At 41.6% G+C, this 22,871-nt stretch overlaps 1 protein-coding gene across 1 annotated transcript in view; it reads right to left on the reverse strand.

Annotated features, from left to right (window-relative positions):
• Positions 1 to 22,871, reverse strand: part of RNF150 (ring finger protein 150) — a 236,063-nt gene that overhangs the window by 20,449 nt on the left and 192,743 nt on the right. The gene's annotated exons all lie outside the window — the stretch shown is intronic.

The following is a 22,871-nucleotide window of genomic DNA, read 5'->3' on the forward strand; positions in this document are numbered from 1 at the left end:
GATATTGTCAACCACAGGCACGTTGTTGTACAACAGATCCCCAGAACCCCCACCCTGCATGACTCCTGCAAGATGAGGGTCTGACTTCTTTCTTTTGCATGTGGATTTCTAGTTTTTCTAACACCATTTGTTTAAGAAACTTTCCTCGCCTGTGGTGTAGTCTTGGCACTCTTATCACAGATCATTTGACCATATAAGCAAGGGCTGACTTCTGGGCTCTCTATTCTGTTTCATTGGTCCAGTACTATACTGTTTTGGTTATTGTAGCTTTCTAATATATTTTGAAATCAGGAAGTGTGAGGTCTCTAGTTTTGTTCTTTCTCAGGATTTTTTTGGCTATTCATGGTCCTTTGAGATCCCATATGAATTTTAAGATTGTATTTTCTATTTCTGCAAGAAATGCCATTGGGATTTTGATAGGAATTACATTGAATCTGTAGATTGCTTTGAGTAGTATGGATGATTTAACAATATTAAATTTTCTACTCCACAAAAATGGGATGTCTTTCCATTTATTTGGGTCTTTTAAATTTCTTCCAGCAATGGTTTTTAATTTTTAGTGTACAAGTCTTTAAATTCCTTAATTAAGTTTATTCCTAAATATTTTATTCTTTTTGATGCTATTGTAGATGAGATTGTTTTCTTAATTTCCTTTTCAGGTTGTTCATTGTTAGTGTATAGAAAAGCAACTTATTTCGTGTGTTGATTTTGTATCCTGCAACTTTGCTGAATTAATTTATTAGTTCTAGCAATTGTTGTTGGAATCTTTAGGATCTTCTACATATTAGATCATGTCATCTGCAAAAAGAGATATTCGAATTCTTTCCTTCTAATCTGGATAATTTTCTTTTCTTGCCTAATTGCTCTGGCTAGGACTTCCACTACTATATTGAATAGAAATGGTGAGAGTGAGCATCCTTACCTTGTTTCTGATCTCAGAGGAAAAGCTTTCAGTTTTTCACTGTTGAATATGATGTTAACTGCAGGCTTTTCATATATGGCTTTTGTTATACAGAGGTAATTTCCTTCTGTTTCTAGATTGTTGGGTGTTATTATTATGAAAGTGTGCTGAATTTTGTCAAATGCTTTTTCAGCATTGAGATGTTCCTGTTATTTTTGTTCTTTCTTCTATTAATGTGGCGTATTGAATGCTGAGATCTATGACCCATTTCAAGTTAATTTTATGTATGGTGCAAGGTAAAGATTGGTTTTCATTTTCCCCCAGCATTTTTATGTCAATTTCTTGTATTAAATTCCCCTATTTAGAAATACCTAGAGTGATTTCCACTTTCCTGACTGGTCTTTCTGAATATAGGCAATGGGGCTGGGAAGATAGGCTGTACTAAAACTGAAGAGGAATTTGAGCGTCAGGCTAAAGTGTCATGACCTAATTTAACATACATGGATTATATTATGTTTGTGCATAAGAAGTACTTGCTTAGATACATTGCTGAATGATAAACAATCTCAGTTTCCTTATCAGTAAAATAGTGATAATAATGTTTTTTTGGTAGCCTGTAGTAACAAAATTTGGTATGTGTGTGTATAGATACACAGACACACAGACACACACACACAGAGCTTCCCTTCACAGTGTGTCTGGTACATGTTATGCCAGGTAACATGCAGCTAGTATTGTATTTAATATATTTACTGGGAACCTGATTTATTCCTCTCCCATTAAGCCTCTTGGCTTCCTTCCTTGTCCATTAACGTGCTGACGAACAAGGGGTGCCCTTTCTTTCCCTGGCCACTACCCTACTGTTTCTGTTCTGTTCTCTTTCCTCAGCGTTATTGAATGTAGGCTGATGCATTAACATTTCAGGAAGAGCTCATTTGCCATGTGACAGCCTTATCCTTACTGCTTGTACAAGTATCACCCTGTTACAAGATAGTCCAACACAAGAGCCAGAAGAAACTAGAGAACAGGGCTCCGATGGAAACACAAAGTCTAGTTTTAAAGGTCAAGTTGCAGAACACAGCAAAGTAGGGAATCCTTTACTTTCCTCTGGAAGGCACCGGGGAGGGGAGGACAGAAGTAGGAACATACTTTCTTATACATACATTTGCAAAAGGAAGAAGCATTTTAAATAGTGAGTCTGCTGAAATGTAAATTCTTAAGAAGAGCATATGCAAATTATAAAGTAAATAACGCTCAACACTAAACTGGAGACTAACCACTGCCATGAATACATTTGGATCTCCATATGCAGGCATCATTTTACATCAACCTGTTCTACTACCATGGTTGATTTAAGATCTTTGATGCAGGGGGCTGGCCCCGTGGCTGAGTGGTTAAGTCTGCACGCTATACTTTGGCGGCCCAGGGTTTCGCCGGTTTGGATCCTGGGTGCAGACACGGTACCACTTGTCAGGCCACGCTGAGGCGGTGTCCCACATGCCACAACTAGAAGGATTCACAACTAAAATATACAACTATGTACTGGGGGGATTTGGGGAGAAAAAGCAGAAAAAAAAGATCTTTAATACAGTTTTTGTTTCTGACCATTCTGACATTTACTTCCCCAGAAAGCACGTGGAAAAGCCTGTTTATAAAGTTTCAAGACTTCAAGTCATTTTTTAAGAAGAATCCCTGTTTGCTTCCACCTCTTCCAGTAAGTACTGCATAATTCACCGTTAGCTGGTTTGAGAACAGGTCATGACCTGGTGTTTTGGGGGATGGGGCAGGAGGGGAGGGCTCAAAATGGTGGCATGAATGAGCCCTCAAAAACTGACAGACTCATTCTTAGCTAAAGAAGAGAGGCCTGATGTTTTGACCCAAAGCACAGTTTGATAGCCCCACAACAAATTACTGAAATTCACCTAGATGGATGTGTTAACATGCCTTCCTGGAAAACCTAATGGATTCTCTCTAAAGCATATAATAGCCAAGAGCAGTGCTCCAGTCATGCATGGCATAAAATCATAACCTAACCCATTCCTCTGGCTCACAGAATACAATTTCCAGCTCTTTGTGTTTAGAACAAAAAATGGAATTTGTAATCAGTATTTGGCCATGCAATGGGAATTCCTTGCCATGAGTTTAGGGTGAGAATAAAGCAGACACAAATGAGATAACCTGTTCAACAAGTTGAGGGAACATGGAAGGGCAAAGGGAAGAAGGAGGGACATTAGCCAGGTCAGACATTTGTCCTTCATTCTGCCCCTTGGGGATGGAAATTACTGGTCTTCTAGTCTCTTGTGACTTCTTCTGCTTTGTTTCATAACTAAGTGGATAAAGCTAGGAGAGCCTTACGGTTTACTTAATCACGCGCTCACTTGGTCAATCAAATAAAATGATGGATATAAAGTATTTAGCCCAGTTTCTGGTTCAGAGACACTCTTAATAGAATATAGGCTATCGCGGTGACAATGATAAAGCTGGAGCCGCCGTTTATGTTGTTGTTCACAGTTAGATGAACCCATCCCACCCACTTTATAAGCGAGGAGGCAGACCAGGAACCCACAGTCATGTGGTCGAATAGCACATGCTTAATATGTCAGCGTACGAGATTAGGTCTTCTAACTCCTAAAACAGCTCTTTCCAACTGTTTATTTCCCCTTTGTGAGCACATTTTCAAACTTTTTACCAAAACACCATACTCCCTTTTGATAAACATAAAAATCTTATCCCTTCCCATGAAGGTTTTAAATCCACATCCCCTCACAACTTCGCCCTTGAAAATCACTGCTACCTTTCCTGGAGCCCCACCTGCAAGGAAGATTTTGTTGAACTTTAGAGTCAGTATCTTAAAAGATGATTTACATTTTGTTGTTTTCCAGATATAAAATTAAGTTATTACTTATGGGATGTTTTTCCAGATACACTATCCCCTACCATCAATCACTGGTTCAGAAGGTTGAAATCTTTAAATGCTTTATCTGGGTTTGGTAACTTTTTAAAAATCTCATGCTGTTTTGAAGCAGATTTTATTTTTGGTGGGGGTCAACATTAAAAAACACTACAAGAGTGCAGGGAATAATGCAGTAAACTAAGCTACTGTGTCTCCATCACCAAGTGTTGGTGCTTATTAACATGTCACCTCCTCAGAGAAGCTGTCCTTGAGTGTCTCACCTAACAGTGTCTGGTCACTCTCTAACCCCTTACCTGACATTATTTTAATTTTATTTTTGATAGTCCCATCTTGACATTATATTCCATACTTCTTTTTCTTCTGTCTTGTTTAATAGAAGGTAATCCCCATGAGGTCAGGGACTGACTGCATCACCACAAGCTTCCCCAGCACAGAAAGGAGGGTCTGAATTATACCAGACTCTGAAGAAACACTCGTTGAGTGAATCATGCTATATTCAAGCGCGTCTTTTCAGTAAAAGTAAAAACAACAAATAAAACTACATTAGTTGCCTTTGTACCTCACTTCTAGTTTTATGCCTCCAACAAAGTAACCAGTTTATGATTTGATATGAAGCTTTACAGTACATTTTATACAAACAGCTGTCTGTGTGTATGTATATATGTGTGTGCATGAGGTAATAAATAAATCCATGAACAAGTACTGCTTTGTCTAAGTATTAAATTTCTTTACATAAATGAAACTGCTGTACATGTTACTCTTCAACTTACTTTTTTCTCTCAATCTTGTTTTTCAGATTTAATTATACTCTGTATTTCATTCATTTTAACCACTGTTAACTAGTCATCTAAAAATATACTATATTTTATTTGTCCTTTTCCCAAATGAAAGACATTCAGGTTATTTATAGTTTTTTACTAGAATAACAATTTTTCCTTGTTCACATCTTGTAGCAGATTCTCCATAAATGTTAGATTCCTTCTCCTTTCTCCTTTTGTTTTCAGAGCTAAGAATACATGGTCACTTTATTCTCTAGAGAAGAAGCATTTTGAGGAGTTTAATGAAGCTCCTAGATACTATCATTTGTTTTGGTTTTCCAGAGGATAAATATCAGAATAATAAAAGAAATGAAGAGGTGTCAAGTTTTGTTTTTTTTTTTTGAGGAAGATTAGCCCTGAGCTAACATCTGCTGCCAGTCCTCCTCTTTTTGCTGAGGAAGACAGGTCCTGAGCTAACATCCATGCTCATCTTCCTCTACTTTATACGTGGGACGCCTGCCACAGCATGGCTTGCAAAGTGGTGCCATGTTTGCAACCGGGATCTGAACCAGCGAACCCCGGGCCGCCAAAGCGGAACGTGTGCACTTAACCACTGCGCCACTGGGCTGGCCCCTCAAGTATCATTTTTAATCACTGGTCCTAATAAAGATTAATTATGATAACAGCTGGTCACCTGTCTGCACCTACATTGTATTCCATGATTACGGCAGGGGGCAATGAAGGTGGGAGTAACAGCACTGGTAGAAAATGGTAGACTTAACCCATAAGTCTTCTAACACATTTTCACAACTACAATTATTGTTATTTTCCCATCATCATCATCCATTACATCTGCTTTCGTTTATAATATTCTTTTACACATCGGAGCCTGTTTTACAGCAGGCTGCCTGAATCTCAGAAAGGCTAAGTTACTCTCTCAAGGTCTCCCATGGAGCCAGTAAGTGGCAGACCTGGGACTCGAACCCAGCTCTCCTATTCTGGCTCTGGCGGTTTTCATGGTGCTCCATGAAGTCCTAGAGGTCTGCAGAGGTACCCAGGGGTCCTAGCGGCCTGCTGTGGGAGGAATCAGAGAGGCTCAGCTGTGGTGGATGACGACAGTGACGACGATGAAGGTGACAACAGTAACTGGAACAAGGACACCTGAAACAGTTCTTCCCAAACCACCCATCCATCTCCTCCTCCAGCATTTAGTGTAGCAATATTCAGAGGCAGATGATTAATTACTAGCGCAATGAATCTTTGTTGAAGTCACTTATTAAACCCTCCCATTCACTTCACTAATCTGATCTTTATTTCCCTGAAAGACAAAACAAAACGGAGCATCTGGTAGAAAAAATTAACTTCATCAAATGCCTCTCCTTAAGGTGACACAACAAGGGAGGGGGAAGGACCTGTCCTTCACTAGATGCTGTGCTGGGCATCTTTCACTAATTAGCTCAAAAATCCAAAGAGTTTAAACTTATCTCTTTACTACATTTGACCTGTACACAAATAATTGGGTTTGAAAAAGGGTTTTGCTACTAAAACTCAAATTAAAGGAAGGATGTAGCCAATTCTGGCCTTCCACACAATGGCAGTTTGCAACCTGCTCACGCGGTCTCTAGTAAGTGGGTAGGGGCTCTGGGTGACTTGTCCTCTTGGCCTCCAGCAAGTTCCTTCCCACTGGGTAGGGGTGCGGCCAGACGTCAGAGGGTAGTGCTGCCCACCATGATCCCCCTTTTTCCGAAGAGCACCTGTAATCCACAATATTCCTGACACCTGGTTAACAGCACTGCCTTATTTCATTATTTAACATCCCACCCATGGATGCTTTTTCTCTTAACTAGAGTAGACTGTTAGTTCTCAGAGGGCAGGGGCTTATTTTGCATAGACACTGCCAAACCTCCATCCCCAGTGCTATACAAACAAAAGAAATACAACGGTTATCACTTGAATGTATTGAATAAACGAACAGGAAGATCTGAAGAAATGTTGGTCTTTTAATGGCTAAAAGCATTGGGGAGGGATCCTCCTGCTCTTCCATTTCAGTGCCATGTGGAGCACACTACACTACGCACGAGGCAAGCCCATAAAACAGGCCAAGAGAATCAAGATCTAGACCACGCAGTACGTAAATTAAGAGATTCATTTATGTATATGGGCCAGGAAACTTATCCCTGCTCTTCCCAACCCCTCCACCTTAGTGGGTATCTCCTAAGACCATTTTTTGGTTTCTTATTTCTCTTTAATGGTTCCAGAATTATGCTCAGCACCTCCCTGGGAAGAGGGGCCACTTGTGTGGAATTCTGTCCCTGTTGTTGGCACAGGGGAGGGTGTGGCTTGATAAACTTAAAAATGAGGAGATTTGAGGGGCTGGCCCCGTGGCCGAGTGGTTAAGTTCACGTGCTCCGCTGCAGGCGGCCCAGTGTTTCGTCAGTTCAAATCCTGGGCGCGGACATGGCACAGCTCATGGAGCCACACTGAGGCGGCGTCCCACATGCCACAACTAGAAGGACCCACAACTAAGAATATACAACTATGTACCGGGGGGTTTTGGGGAGAAAAAGGAAAAAAAAAATCTTTAAAAAAAATGAGGAGATTGAAAAGGTACTATTTATACTTGGACTATCATGACAGGGTGAAGAAATACGATAAACACAGAATTAGAAAAATGACTTAAAAACTAGCAATTTTCCAGTATTAAGGATGGAAAATCTAAGACAGAGGCATTTCATCCTAATGTGCTCGAATATGTGTTCAAAAGACCAAACCCCCTGAACAAGCCCATGGGGAATTTCTGGAATTTAATGTTGGGGGTTACGGTCTTAGTATTTCCTGCACCAGTCCAAGAGTGATCACTCCTCTCTCTCGTTTGTAAACTAAGGAGAGCTATACAAATCCCTTATGTAGACAAAGCCTTTAGTAGATCTGGCAAATGAGACATATTTTTAAAAAAACAGCACTTGGCAAAGTAACTTCTACATTGTACGCATCTGTTTTGCATCTGTTAGAATCTAAATTTCTTCAGAGAAGGGGCAATTTCATCCTAGCTCAAAATGGGCACTAATAAATATTATACTAAGTCACTGACATCATTGGCAAAATGGCTTTAATTAATGAAACAGGCTTCTAGATTAACTTCCGGTGAGGTCTTCTAGATATTTGCAGAGTATTTTGCAATATCTTTTCTCCTTAGTTATTCTTCATATGTTTTGTGATCTTTGCATAACGGAAAGCCACTTCAACATGTGGCCCAATGTAGATTCTGAATTTTGATTTTTTAAAGGATCATGCTGCTATTTGGAATGACAATTGATGTTTATAATGAGTCCCCTCACCTCTCTCTCTCTTTTTTTTAACCCCACGGTTGGCCTAAATATTTGTCCAGGACAGAGCTCCTGCCTAGCCCCCGTCAATTACTGCATGCTGTATTTATTGTTTTGCCAATGTTTCACAGTAGCACACAACCAAAGAACATTTTGAACTTTTATTTTTGAAGAATCTGCAGCCACAAGCATAGAACACATCCCAAATAGGAGATGCTCTATTGCTGGAGAGATCTTACCATGCAGTCTTCAATGTTTATTCTTTTCCTGCTTCTCCTGCTTGCAAATATTTTATATTACTTTGCCACAGAAGAACAGCCACCTGACACCATTTCTAAAGTCTCCTGTAATGTGGGATGCTTTGTCAATAATGGTAAATACGGTGCAGAGTGGTTAAAAATCCATAAATCCCCAAATCACATACAACCCACTCATCTGGTGGTGAGCTGTCTCCATGGATGCCAAGGGAGTAGCTTCAATTCTGGGGAACCCCCAGGGAGAGCAGACTCCCTCACCCCCTGGGACCTGGCAAAAAGCAGCAAGGGTCCTCGAGAACTTTACCTTTATAGACCCTGTTCACTGGAGACTAAGTCCCAGGCTGACTTCGGCTTTCTTCCACTTCCCCAAAAAGAAAATCTTCTGGCAAGGGTAAGGGCTATGGGCAGCATGAGAGCTGGTTGGGATTTCTGAGACTGTTCAAACATTTTCCCCCTCAAAACTTTGATGTAATTACAGAATCAGATGTGAGTATATTTTTCCATTTTATGGCTGCATTTTTTATTATTATTATTTTTTTTGCTGCAGAAGATTGGTCCTGAGCTAACATCCGTTGCCAATCTTCATCTATTTTCTATGTGGGCTACTGCCGCAGCATAGCTTGATAAGCAGTGTGTAGGTCCATGCCTGGGATCCAAACCCATGAACCCTGGGCCACCGAAGTAGAACACACGAACTTAACCACTAGGCCATTGGGTCAGCCTCTACGGCTGTGTTTTTAGAGATAGGGTTTCTCTAAGAGGGGGGATGCATATTTAGCTGCTGAGAGAACCCTGGAAGTAGAAGATGAGCATATCATAAGCATAGACATACGTCAGTGTAGAGGCAAAGACCCAGCAATATGCCTAAGAGGATAAAAACATTATTTGACTCTAAGAAATTCGCTATATCCTTTATGAGAGCTAAGTCATGGCTCCACATGTTCCATAACTGTAACTGCTCACAAAGATAGAAAAATAAAAACAAAGAAAGATAGAGTTCCAACCATTAGTACCTCCTTTCAAGTATTCAGCTCTCCAAACATATTTTCTATGCTGTATCTTTGGTGGAAGATTACGCCCCTTAGCTGTTGCCAGCTAATTAGTGCTGTGTGGCAGATCTTAGCTGCCAGGAAGCCCAAGGAACCATAAAATGTAACTTTGTTGCCTTACCCTTTTTCATTTAGCAGTTCATTTTATGACACTAAAGACCTCTTTGCTCAGTAAAATTATATATCTGAGAAAACCAATGGTGATTCTTTGCAAATTCATCTTTTACTCTACTGGATCAAGGATCTATTTTAGTGTCTCAGGTTGTTAAAGCATTTTCTCTAGAGAAAGCACTTCCTTCTACCAGATGATGCTTCTGGAGTTACTGCTTATGCTTAAGATGTAAGTGAATGCTTACACCACAGGGTGTAGGTCACACACCAGGTCCACAATGTTTCCTGAGCAAAGGAGCAATTATTCTAACAATAAAAAGGCAGTGGCCTCTGCCCACCTAGCCATGTTGGCTGCCAGGATTAAACCCCATCAGGATCACAAACAAGGCAGGACTGAACAAAAATGGACTTGTATCCTCTATGGATTTTCTTTTGAGATTGGGATCCGTGTCACAGGGACCATGTATGCATGGATAGACAGTGTGGGGTCTATGAAGGATCCACCCAAGGACCAAACATGTAACATTGCACTCAAGTGTCCAGCTGGGAGATTCCCAAAGCTAAGGCAACAAGAAATAGGTGAAGTTAGTTGGGTTGAAGAGAATGTTCCAACTCCAGGGCCTCTGAATAAAATTACTATCAGGGATGCAGAGAAAATGTAAATGGATGGTAGGGAGAAGACAACACTTAGGATGTGTGAGTCGTCTGGGGTCTATTTTCCTTGGGCAGGCATCCTAGGGGCAGTGACACAAATTTTCAAACTCTGGTTTTAGAAAGAATTGGTAAGAATCTCAATTCTCAGCCCACCTGAAAATTGTGGTCTAGCAGATGTGGGGTGGGGCGCAGGGCTCTGCATTGCAATTACAGCCCCGGTGGGTATTCAGAGCACACTCGAGAAATTCCAGTGTGTTGGAAAGAACGTGGACTTTGGAGGGGGTGACTGAGCTCTCACCCCAGCTGCCATTTACTCAAGGTGTGACTTCTGGTGAGGTTCCTTGACTGCTCTCCACTTCAGCATCTTATACATACAAAAGTGATAGTAATTGTAAAGGTTAAATAAAATATGTAAAGAAAGCTCTCTGCAAGATCCTTGGCACATGGCGTTTGCTTACTAGTGTCTGAGTTTCCTCTACCTCTTCCTCTGTAGTTAACAAGAAAGAACGTTTTTTGAATGCTTGTTACAAACTAGGCACTTTTCTAAAGAGTTTTCATTACCTTTAACCCATGAGGTAACTGTTCTTACTACTTCCACTTTACAGAGGAGGAAAGGGAGGCACAGAGAGGTTGAGTAGTTTGCCTAAGGTTACACAGGCAGCGGGTGGCAGGGCTGGGCCTTGACTTAGCTCTCCTGCTGTGAACTTACATTATTTTCAGGGGTATGAATGAGGGACAGGAAATTTCAAGACCTCTCTCTGCTGTCTAATAAAGACCCACCCTTTACTTCCCAGCACCTTTACCATCTGTCATGTCCCCTGATGCCTCACCAGCTGAAGATGATACTCTCGTTCAGAGTGAACACAGACACATACAACTGTGAATTGGCTGTAAAGTGTATTGTTCTGTCGAGGGCACAGGTGCTAGGAATACACGGTACCTAAAATGAGGGGCTGCCTAACTGCTAGAGGCACATTTCCTTTTCCCAGATATTAGAGGGCCTTTAGGTCCATCAAAGAAACAAAATGATACATAAATTTGTTTGGGGAGCGGTTCTCTCTCTGATGAGCCAAGTCAGAACTAGAGTTTCATTTCCAGCAGCAATAAATGGAGAATCACAAGCAGAAACGTCAATTATCCCGCTGAAAATGGTTAACTACTGTGACGTGAAGTTGATGGCATGAGTCATATGTATGTGTGCACACATGTATGTCATATCAGTGTACAGATGTGTATGTGTGTAAAATACCGCTTGAGGTATGTACACATGCTACATATGATATGCAGGTTTGAACATGTGTATATGCATATGCGTCTGTGCGTATAGGCAGGTGCAGTGTTCTTGGCACACGTGCACACACACGCTTCCACATATGCATGCCTGTGTGTACACACATGTATGTGTTTACTTATCCAACTGCAAGAATCTTCCTCAACTGCATAACAGGGAAGACATGCTTTTTTAGTCCACTGTGTTCCCGCTTGAACTTTGATTTCCAAATCCAATTTTCTAATTAACTTCTTATTTAAATAACAGTTGCAGTATTATTATGGTATTATTTTTCCTTAAAAAATACAGTCCACCGTTCTGGTCGCACAGCAGGAGTTTAAGTGCAGCCAATACTTTCTTGTGCTGACAGCTCTGATGAAGGCATAAGTCTTTATTTATATATGTGAATGATTTGACAAAAAAATTTTGATGGAACTTTAGTCCGTAAATCTACTCGTTGTTCCTTCCTGCTGTGAACATTAGTTACGGGTGGGAGTATTAATTGTGGATGCTGTCACTTAACAGGCACACACACACATACAGTGGCACTGCATGATTTTACCAATAGGGATTATTTTCATAAGACCTAACAGGAAATTTGAAACAGTGATCTTCCCTTAGACCCCAGTGCATGTGGAGGAAGTACTGCTGCCCTGAAACTGTCCCTAGCTTTGGGGTCACGGAGCTGTGAACTGCAGAGGACATGCCTTGGCTCAATGGGCTGCCACGACTCAGGTCCTGCCCACTGCCGCCATGAAGGGAAAGAGGCCCAGGATTGCTGCTTCTTGCAACTTTTTCTAGCTAGAAATTCAGATTTGTATGTAAAACTTTACCATATTTAAGTGTTGGCTACTAGTTGAATGTATTCAGAAGCATTCTCAGGGCCAAACCCAACTCATCTGCAGGCAGAAGGAGTCACATGTGACATCAGTTTGCTACCTCTGCCTAGAACAATTCCTGGGAATTCCTAGAGATTTAATTCCTAGTGGTTTTGGCTGATGAGCCAAGGCCCTGGGCATTGGTGGTGGTGTGTGCATGGACATGGATGTGTACATGTGAGAGTGTAGGCACGTGTGTGGATGTGTGTGCGTGTATGCATGCATGTGTGCTTGTAGGGAACAAGGCTTGATGCTCAGCCTGGTGTGCTGGTGTGCGCTCCACAGGAAGCCTCCAGAAGGAGGAGGAAGGACCGTCTTCCTATCATTCTGGCATTCTCAGACTTACCCAGACCAAGTGGAATGTGACCTGACTGGTAATCACCACAGCTGTGTCCCAGATGGAACCATGAGGGAGAGTTTGGCTAAATCACTTAACCACAATATATTTTCTTTTCTCCAGAAGTTTCCCTGCAAATTCTTCCCCCAAAGGGCGGAAGGAAGTGCAGTAAGGACCACCACATAAGTGGTAAGTTAGGTACATCTGTATTTTAAAAGGTCTCCTAGCAGATTTTCTCTTTGGGGATGTGAGACTGAATTGCCACAAACTTGGAGGTTTCTATCAATGGGTACTCTTAAAATTTTTGCTCCAAACTGTTCCCTGAGGTTTAACTTACAAACACAAAAAGAACATCAAGACTTAGTAAATTTGAAATGAGTAATTTTTCCACAGATATTCGTCTGGAGGTCTGTAAACTCAAAACGCTAAGATTATTGGTAAGGCCACCGTCTGTGGAGTATAACCAGTACAGAGCCACGTGTAGAAACACATAATTACGACTTTCTAGGAACTGACACTAATGGGTTGTTGACTGATGGATGGGCTGCCTAGTAGTGATGCTGCTAACCTGAGAGGTTTCTCTGTAAATGGTGTTATAAGGACAGTCATTATTTTATATGAGATCATGGTAATAAAGAGTGCAGTTTATAACTCAGTAGCACTCAAATGATCAATTAGTGAAAAAGATAAATAACTAGAAGCAAGCATGCAGTTCTGGCTCAGGAAGTAAAGTAATTACGGTAATTGAAGACGAGCAAGGTAATGTCAGTTTTCATCCCCACAGGCAGATGGTTTAGGATACAAGCTAGAGCTCTCAGGCCTTGGAATCTATCTGTGAAGGGGACTGTGTAGATATTTTTACAATATCAAGACATTTCAGTTGCACCAATGAGTACTTGGGACGTGTCAGTCCAATGTGTGTTCTCATGGGGAGGTGGTGTGTGGAGTGGGGAGAGAGGTAACATTCATGATTTATTGAATGCCAGGCACTGAGCCAGCAGCTGCATAGACATCAATTGATTTCACCCTCACAATAAACCTGTGAGGTGGATTTTATTTGGACAATTTTAAAGACGAGGAAATCGAGGCCCAGGGAGGTTAAGTGAGTTGGCCACAGCTACTAAGTCAGTGTCCAGCCAGAACTTGAGCCCAGATCCGTCCAATGCCAAAGTCAGCCAGTTTCCCCCAGCCTATATTATCTCTCTGTAGGGTCACCTTCACTCATCATGGGTTAATATAAAATAATAAAAATAGTGCTGATGGTATAAAACAAAAATGAAGGGCTTCATTTAAGCTGCACTGGTTTCTGGGCTCTTGGTTTTATGATATTTCCTGGGCATCTGCAGAAATTGATGCACAGTCAGGCATTAGAGTCTTTCCCCATCACATTTCCCTTTGCTGTTGTTTCTGCCACTTCGTCTCTCTCCACTGCTTTTAATCCCCTGTTTCTGCTGTGGAGCACAATATCAATAATGATAAATAATAAATCATCAATCCATTTCTACAAGACATTAGTCTCCCTCTTTCCTCGTGATGGGGGACCAGGCTAGCCTTTGTGCTCCTGTCACATGGGAATAGGGTCACAGTGTTGTCCAGAGCAACTGGCTTCTAGGGAGGCTCATTTACTGGTGCCTCAGTTCAGTTTGAATATCCATGCAAGAATATATATATATTCTTTTCATTAGCAGACAAAGTGCAAATATATATTGCAACACAGTCTCTTCCATCTCCTAACTATTGCTATTGTTTGTTTCTTTTAAAATTCAGCATGTTCATTCATTCATTCAACTGATGTTTACTGAGTCTAACTGTATGCCACGAACTCTGCTGGATTTTGGAACATGAAGATGAAAAGCCAGAGTCCAAACCCTTTAAGGACCTATAAGTTTAGTGGGGTGATAATCAATTTCTTAAGAAATTGTAACAGAATTGAAAGGAGATAATTGTAGGTGAAGCGGCACCAGATTCTGCTTGGAGTAGCACAGAAGACATCTCAGAGAATACAGCAGATGAGATGTGCTTGAAGGGTACGCATGACTTGGAAGGTGGAGGAAGAGGCGTCAGGAACAGTGTGTCTGGAACCACTAGTGGCTTAGAAATGCTTCTGTGTAAAGTGTCAAGTGGGAGTGGTGTAAAATCTGGGAGAGACATGCAGAGGCCAAATGCTTCATGATTTGTTGAGATTAGTCAGCTTCAGATCTGAACTCAGAGGTGATAAAAATGTTTTGATCAAAATGGTGACAAGATCAGATTTCAACAGATGACTACCCAGGAAGCAAGATGAGGACAGACTGGAGGATGGTAAGACTAGAAACAGAGGGAGTGAAATGGCAAAAATCAAGGTTGGAGATGATAAGGTCTTGAATGATAGCAGTGGCAGAGAGAAATGGCACATGGAGACAGATTTAAAAGGCAGAATGAACACGGGTTGGTGACTGCTTTACTGTGGGGGGCAATAGAGTGGAGTGAATATAGGGTAGCCCCAAGTTATTGGCTTGAGCACTGGGGAGTAATTTCACTATAAAAACTGAAGTCACTAGCTTATAAAGTAAGCCTCTGCATTAGTATATTGCATGTATAATACAAACATGCATGCAAAAAGGAAATAGTCTTAAAAGTTTGGTACTATACACATTTTCTGAAGTCAAGTATTCTGTGCAAGGCCAATATTTTCACTACAGGAAAAAGCACCTTTTTCTGGGGTGGGGGTGGATGCTAATACAAAATGTGTGTATACCGAGTGTAAATGTGTGTATATGTGATTCACATACACTGTGAATCCCGGAACTGGGGTCCAGTGAGAGGGGATTTCTTCTTCAATTTGGGACCAACAACTCTGAAAGTGGTACTTGTACCTTAGTACCTTTACTTGTAAAATGGAAGTAATACCAATTCCAAACAATGTCACAGAGTTTTGTTTTTTTACTACTTCCCTGAGAAAATGAGACAATATATGTGGTATTTACTATAAAAATAAAAAGCAGTATAAAAATGCAACATACATATGTATGTATAAACCTTGGGACGAAATAGCAAAGTGTATTCGCATACACGTAAGTACATAAACACAGCCTTCACACCTACACCACTATCTACTGAAGAAACACAGTGCTTTTTGCTAGTATTATTTGCTCATTGTCTAGCATCAGTATTAAAACATAATAAAGAAGAGCTGCTCTGCCTAGCATTTTGGTTTACATGACTTGCCACCACAGTTATTGTTAAAATCGACACTAAAGGCAGTATCAGAACCAGGTGGGAACTGTTTTAAGAGCCTCTGTGAGCAGAAGTCCATAACGTTCCGAGGACAGGGTCCACTGTGTGTCGGAATCCTAGAAGGAATCTGGGCTATGCTGTGCTGCTCTTCCAGCTGCCTACACCCACTGTCTTCTCAATCATTCATTTTATATGGAGCTGGGCAGATGCTACAGTCTCGTTGTGACCCTCTATAGTCTCAAACAATGTGGCAGTAGGGAGAGAGCTCAGGGCAGAGTTCCTTGCTAGGTGGGCTTAGTGGTGCTGGAATAAAGGCAGGAAGGAGGGCTTGTAAGTGAGGATGCAAGAGCTTGATTGTACCTTTCCCAGTGAGACCGAGAAGGGTGCCAAGAGAGGGACTCTGACTTTAATCACAGAGTTATGGAACTGGAAAGGATCTCAGAAATCATCTGCCAGTACAGTGCCTTATTTGACAATTGAGGAAATGAAAGTGCAGAAGGGGTATGTGACTGGCCCAAGGTCACACAGCTAATTGGAGGCCACATCAGGACTCAGGCCCAAATTTCCTGCCTCTGGCTAGTGGTGTTTCCATTGTATCATCTTGCTTCAAGTAGCTCCAGTAATGTTTTGGTAGTTATGCTGTTTTTTTTTTTTCTTTTTCTCTGAACCACTGAATTTCATTTCTGAAATATTTTGGCTTACAGAACCGAGACACTCAATTTTCAGAGCCAATTCTTATGTCATCCAAAAGGCATTTTTGGCTGTTCCTGTTTTCTTAATCTCTGAATGATGGGACTTCCCTATGATTTGCTTTAGAACTGAAATGCAAAGAGAAACATTATCTTATTGACACTGGATACTGCTCAAACTTTGAAAAAGTACTGACCCTCCAATTGTGCTTCCTGCCATCAGCTGTCACCTCCTGCTGAGCTCCATGTTCAGTGTGACAATGTCTGGTAAAATGCAGATCTGCTCAACAGCCCTTTCCTGAGCTCACTCTTGTAACAGCTGCTGAGCCTCAACACATACAAAAAGCGAGACAGCCTTGGGAGGAATTAATCAAACTGGAGATTGTGCTATCTGTGAGCAACTCAGAGCATCTGAGACAATCTCCCAGCAATGGATGGATTTAGTCTGCTGGCTGAGTTACTTCATTTCAGGAAGACAAGTTTCTTCCGAGTGGATGGTGTGTGTCATGCCCAGGCTGAATGCTCCAAGCAGCAATATATCTGTAGTCTAAATTGATTAATTTTCTCACAGGCTGTTTGTGAATCTGCAGATCCTCAATACTCCCTTTCAGAGGCACCAGATGCACAAGAGAGGGAAAAAAAACCCTGGGAGTCTGGCCCTGAGTGGGCTCTGTTGGTTTGGCAAGGGCTTTTCATTGGGGAGCAGCATTATCATGGTAAACCTGGTGGCTTGTGGATTGGATAGTTGCCACCTGGGTCACTTGATGTTCAAGGCACGTGCTTATGGGAAAGATTTTTGCTCTTCATAACAGCTGTCCCTCTGTTGAAGCTATCACTGAGCTGGTGAGCTGAGGGCTCAGAAACAAGGGAGAGATGTTGTTCCAGGGACCTGGCACATTATGAGGCATGGGAAGGACTGTGGGAGCAGTGTCACAATCTGCAAATGCTCCCTTTTGTATAGAAGTAGTCCGCCATGGCTTAACTATTTCCTGAAGGGGAGACGACAGTGGGGTCTAAAATCTTAAAGGGTTGGCTGATTCTGTTGTCTGCCGCAATGGAATATGCTCACAAATCAAAGCAATTATCTTTCCAGGGCTAATGTGAATCTTATGGGCACCAAGGGAGATCATTCTCTGCTGGTTCCAGCCAGCATATTTATCCACAGTCAAGGGTAGCTACTTTGCCATTTCAGGCTTTGATGCAAGCCAAAAAAGCAGACGTGGCTACTTACTCTCGTCCTCCCTCATAAACAGTGGAATGCTTTATCTAGATATGTTTATTTCTGGAGGTACCAGTATATTTTGCAGTCACATAAAACCTGGAAATTGCTGCTTTGCAGATGTAGCAAAGCGTCGTTGCACATTTGAAGCAGAAATGTGATGTTCGTGCCAACTCTCCCTTTTTCTCTCAGTTGTCTTGACTCAGAGGTTCAAAATCGGGTGCCCTGGGAAGGTCCTGAATACAAGCTCTTTTGTTTTCATGTCCAAGTTGTGGTTGGAGCAGGCCTAGGGGCATTTAAATCTTTTGAATATAAATGTTCTGACCACATCAGTTGCTCCCTAAATAATAAATATAGAACTTGAAAATTACAAGAGTGGATGTCATTTCTGGCCTCATTTTAAGAGAATGTGATTTAGGAATGAAGAATCTCCAGAGAGGTTTATACTGAGTTCCTCAAAGAAGAGAAAACGGGTCACTTCAGACACTACACACAAGTCTCTGAATGAACGCTTTGGAAGTTTGTTCCATAATCAGTCCAGAGCATGGGTCCCTGGAGAGCTCCTGATGAGCGGAGCGATAGCTGTTAACAGCTTTTTTTCTGAAAAGGACTTTTTTCTGGGCTGCAGTTTCAGCTGTGTTTTAATAATTATTTTTGTCTCGTGAGTGGATTTTGAAGAGTATGAGCATATTTTTTCTCAAAAAGGTTGACCTATCTCTAGTTCTTTGAAAAAAGACCAAAGTTTAGTAGAGATATCAGCTAAGAATGTGGGCCTCCGGGGAAGGTCATCGAGACATTCAGGAACTGAGTCTCTGGAACTCTCATGGGACTCTTCCTGCCTCAGTTTCCACTGAAGAGACGTGGACAGCAAAGAAGGATGAGACGGCATCTCCCACCTCCACCCGCTGCTCTTGCTCCCGCCCCACTGCCGGATATATAATGTTTATGAAGGGAAACCTGTTCTGTGATTCCTGACCCTATTACCCTTTTTGAGACAATAAAAGGGAGAAAGAGGAAGGTGGGGATATTGGTAAAGAGACTGACCGTGGATACAGTACTGTCATGCTGAATGCCACTCCTACAGCAAAAAGTGTGGGGAAGGTCTGCCACCCACGCCCAGTGAGGGGTTACTGCAAGAGAACCCCAAGGGGATTCCGAACTGTGTTTCCTGTAGGTGGGACTCGGAGAGAATTAAGTCAAGCCTTAGAAAAGCTGCAGCTGACTGTGGACGCAGGTCTCCTTCATGCCTGGCTGGAGTCTGGAAATAGGAGAAGGATGGCCTGTGAGGGGTAAGAGGCTGGAGACAGCTGCTGTACTGGAAAGGACTGTCAAGGCAGGGGATGTGTGAGTGTCCCAGAGGTGGCCACAAGGGAGAGAGAGCAGGAGCAGGACTGGGCTCAACTTGGGCCCTATCCAAAAGGACCTCTTGGAGGGTAGGGGCACTTCAGACGACAGAGGCTACAAGTGGAGGGCTGGATGCACAGGGGCTGCAGGCGGCCTTGTGTGTAAGCGACAGAGAGCCCTCTGTCCTGAGTCACAGGAATTATAAGGGAAAGGGCCCTGCAGAAAAACAATTCTTTTGTCTGTGTTTGGAACCTAACGGGACTCAGAACTGTCAGTTAATTAAGTGTGAGCAGAAAACTCCTGCTGGAATTTTCATCCAGGGGCAGGGGAATATTACAACCACTTAACACAGTTGTGGCAGTGTAGCAAAAAGAAAGATGCATTTTGAATACATCAAAACTCATGTTTGCTCAACACATTAGATGCACTATACTTCCCTCAAGGATCAGAGTCGACAGGAAGTTTCCCAGAGGAAACCCACCCCACATTTCACTTCAACTGGCCAAGTTTTAGCCTACATACTAATTCACGTGTACCGCTTCCTTCTGTCAAGTTTGAAGACCAGATCTCCTGGCCGAACACATTATGCCATGTGCTCCTCAGAATGTATTGGGGCAGATTTGAGATATCATGATTCCATCCATCTCCACATCCCTTTCCGGCCCCCAGCTCACCGGATCCCTCCACCCTCTACCCTATGGGCCCACTGTTGGTTCCTTCTAGTTTGAGGTGGAAGGGGTGGCAAGTGGGTAATGATCTAGAGGCAGGACCGGAGGCCTTGTGTAGTGATTCAACAAAGGAAATGGATGGTGGTGTCAACAACTTCCTTCAAAAAGAAAGGGGAGGTTTCAGACCCTCTTGAGAAGATGGAGAGTGGCACTGTATGTTTTTGTGAAGGAGTAACAGAATCTTCTTCTTTTGTCTCTTTCTCTAGCTCCTGTCTGGAGTCTCTGAACACAAAAGACTGTTTGTTTAGCTGTATTTTCCTTTGGTCCCGAGGAGCTTTTTTCCCTGCTGAAGCAAATCCAACCATCTGCAGCCCGGGCTTGGGGAGCCAGGAGACAAAGTGTATTTTTGGTGCAGTCAAGCATGCAGATAACAACTTGTGAGGGACACTTGGACATTCTTACAAATGACCCCTCGCATGGAGGTGGAAGGCAAACACTGTGTGATTTGAGACTGCCAAGCGAGGTTATAAAAGGTGGAATGTCAGAAACATTAAAGATATGCAGACAAGAACGTCTTTCTCTCCAAATGTCAGACTTGCAACAAGTTTGGAGTTCCTTTGCTTTGTAAATGCTTTTCGTTTTTTTTTTCCTCCTGGGAGCTGAAGATGATCCTTCAATGCCAGATTTTTCCATCTCCACTCTACAGGCAATCTGTTCTGCACCTTCCCCTTGAGTGCTGAAATGACTTTTATGTGCATTGGATCAACCATACACCAACATTATTTGACGGGAAAGAAAGAAGAGAGGTAGAGATGAGAATGCACATAGGAATGAACAAATTTTTGATTTTTCAGAGATTTAGAAAAAATGAAAGAAAAGAATAAATAAAGAAATGAGAAGGGAGCGAGCAACTGTGTTCATTTTCTCCCCTTGTTCATCCTCTGAGCATAAGGAAGCTAAGTATGGGGCTCTGGAGAAAGACGGTCCTTTGAATTCCAGCACCACCTGTCACTAGCTTATGACCCTGGGTCAGTTACTTTTTTTTTTTGAGGAAGATTAGCCCTGAGCTAACTACTGCCAATCCTCCTCTCTCTTTTTGCTGAGGAAGACTGGTGCTGAGCTAACAACCATGCCCATCTTCCTCTACTTTATATGTGGGATGCCTACCACAGCATGGCTTTTGCCAAGCAGTGCCATGTCTGCACCTGGGATCTGAACTGGTGAACCCTGGGCCGCCAAGAAGTGGAACATGCAAACTTAACCACTGTGCCACTGGGCCAGACCCTGGGTCAGTTACTTTAATCTCTCTCTGCCTCTGTTTCTGCATCAGTAAAATGAGGATAAAAATAATATTTACCTCAGAGGGTTGTTGTGAGCTAATATATGTAAATGGCTTAAAAAGGTGCCTGGTATATACTTGATACTATGTATTGGTTAACTATTATTATTTCCTCATTTTCTAGTAATTGTCTAGGTCTGTAGAGATGTGAGGCAGGAAAGGATAATGTAAAGAAAAGTCAGGTCCAACCTCCACTGGGTTATTTGTGATTTGTAGCAATATTGTATCCCAATGACACTTATTTCTCCATCCACATTTTTTTAGACAGCATCATCGAGTTGGTTACAATAATGTTGATGAGAACTTGAATCTTTCTCTTATTTATTCACGCATCTGTATTTGTTCATTTATTGATTATTTGAGTTAGGGCACTAGGCAATTTACAAACCTGTAGAGAGCAGAGAATTTTCCCCTTAAGGCATCTACAGTCATTTGGTTAATGGCATAAACCATTAACATCTAATCAGAATGATTATGTTCGGAATATTCTGTTAAATCCCAATAAATAAAGCTAATCAGAATTCAGAGGTCTAGGAAAAATATTTTGTGAGAAAAATTCAGTTTCTGTACTAAGAGACTGATATCTCTAGCCATATTCATACACGCCATCAGTCTTCAGACTATAGCTGTGGTCTCATGCCTCCCGCCTCTTCATCTTTAGCAATATCTTCTTTTGAAATTACCTGGCATTTTCCCTTCTGTTGTAAACAGAAGCCCCTGCTTTGAGCTCCAACTGAACCCTTTCACTCAAGTCCTTCAGTAAACATCCCCTTGACGCCTGCTATGACCTAAACACTCTGTCTATTTTAGGCAAAAAACAGTTTAGGGATTGTGAATTATATGGATACAGACCATAATTTTCTATTGCATTTTTAGATACATATATATATTTTCTTGGTGAGGAAGACTGGTCTTGAGCTAACATCTGTTGCCAATCTTCCTCCTTTTTGCTTGAAGAAGATTGTCACTGAGCTAATATCCATGCCAGTCTTCCTCTATTTTATGTGGGCTGCCACCACAGCGTGGCTTGACGAGTGGTGCTAGGTCTGCGCCTGGGATCTGAACCTGCAAACCCTGGGCCACTGAGGTGGAGCATGTGAACTTAACCACTGTGCCACGGAGCAGGCCCCAAAAGCTATTATTAAAATGAACTTTACCCATTTACTTTTTTTTTAGTGTGGGTATAGAAAATTTTAAATTACATATGTGGCTTGCATTATATTAACACTAGACATAGACAGTACCACCCTAGACCTTTAAAACAAAGGGGTGGAAATCTATCTTTAAGGACTTTTAAAGTCTAACGGTCAAAGTTTGAATATTGAGGTCCTTATGCCTCTGAAAGTCAAATTTTCAAAGTTAAAACTCTTACCTACCCAAAACTAATAAACCTTGCGCTGACAGACACTTACCTTACCAGCAAGTTCCACTTGAAGCTACTTTGTCGAGGTCCTATGAAAGTTCTATTGTTGCAATACTCAACTTCCAACCCCTATGGTATTGTTTCAACTATATCATAGAGGATTATCAGGAAATATACCAACATGTTAAGATTGATTACTTCTAGAAGTGGGGTACTGAGCGATTTTTGAATTTTTTAATTCTTTTCTTCATCTTTCAATCTTTCAACAATGAGGACTGTTGTTTCATCATGAGAAAAACGCATACCTTTGAATTTCAGCATGAATAATTTTATAAATTCTATAAATATCACAAATATGTAAAAAAAAAAAAAAAAAGGAGGCCAACTTAAAAGGAAATACCCCAAAATGGTTTAATCTGCTTGTCTATATTTCCAAATTTTCTATAGTGAACAGGTTATGTGTATCAAGGGAAAAAATATACCTTAGTTAAAAATTGCAATATCCACCCACCCTTTGAACCTTCAACCTAAATTAATTTGCAGGCTGATTTTCTTAGAATTTTTGAAGCTTTTATCTC

Source organism: Equus quagga, chromosome 3 (genome assembly GCF_021613505.1).
Source record: "Equus quagga isolate Etosha38 chromosome 3, UCLA_HA_Equagga_1.0, whole genome shotgun sequence".
NCBI lineage: Eukaryota > Metazoa > Chordata > Mammalia > Perissodactyla > Equidae > Equus > Equus quagga.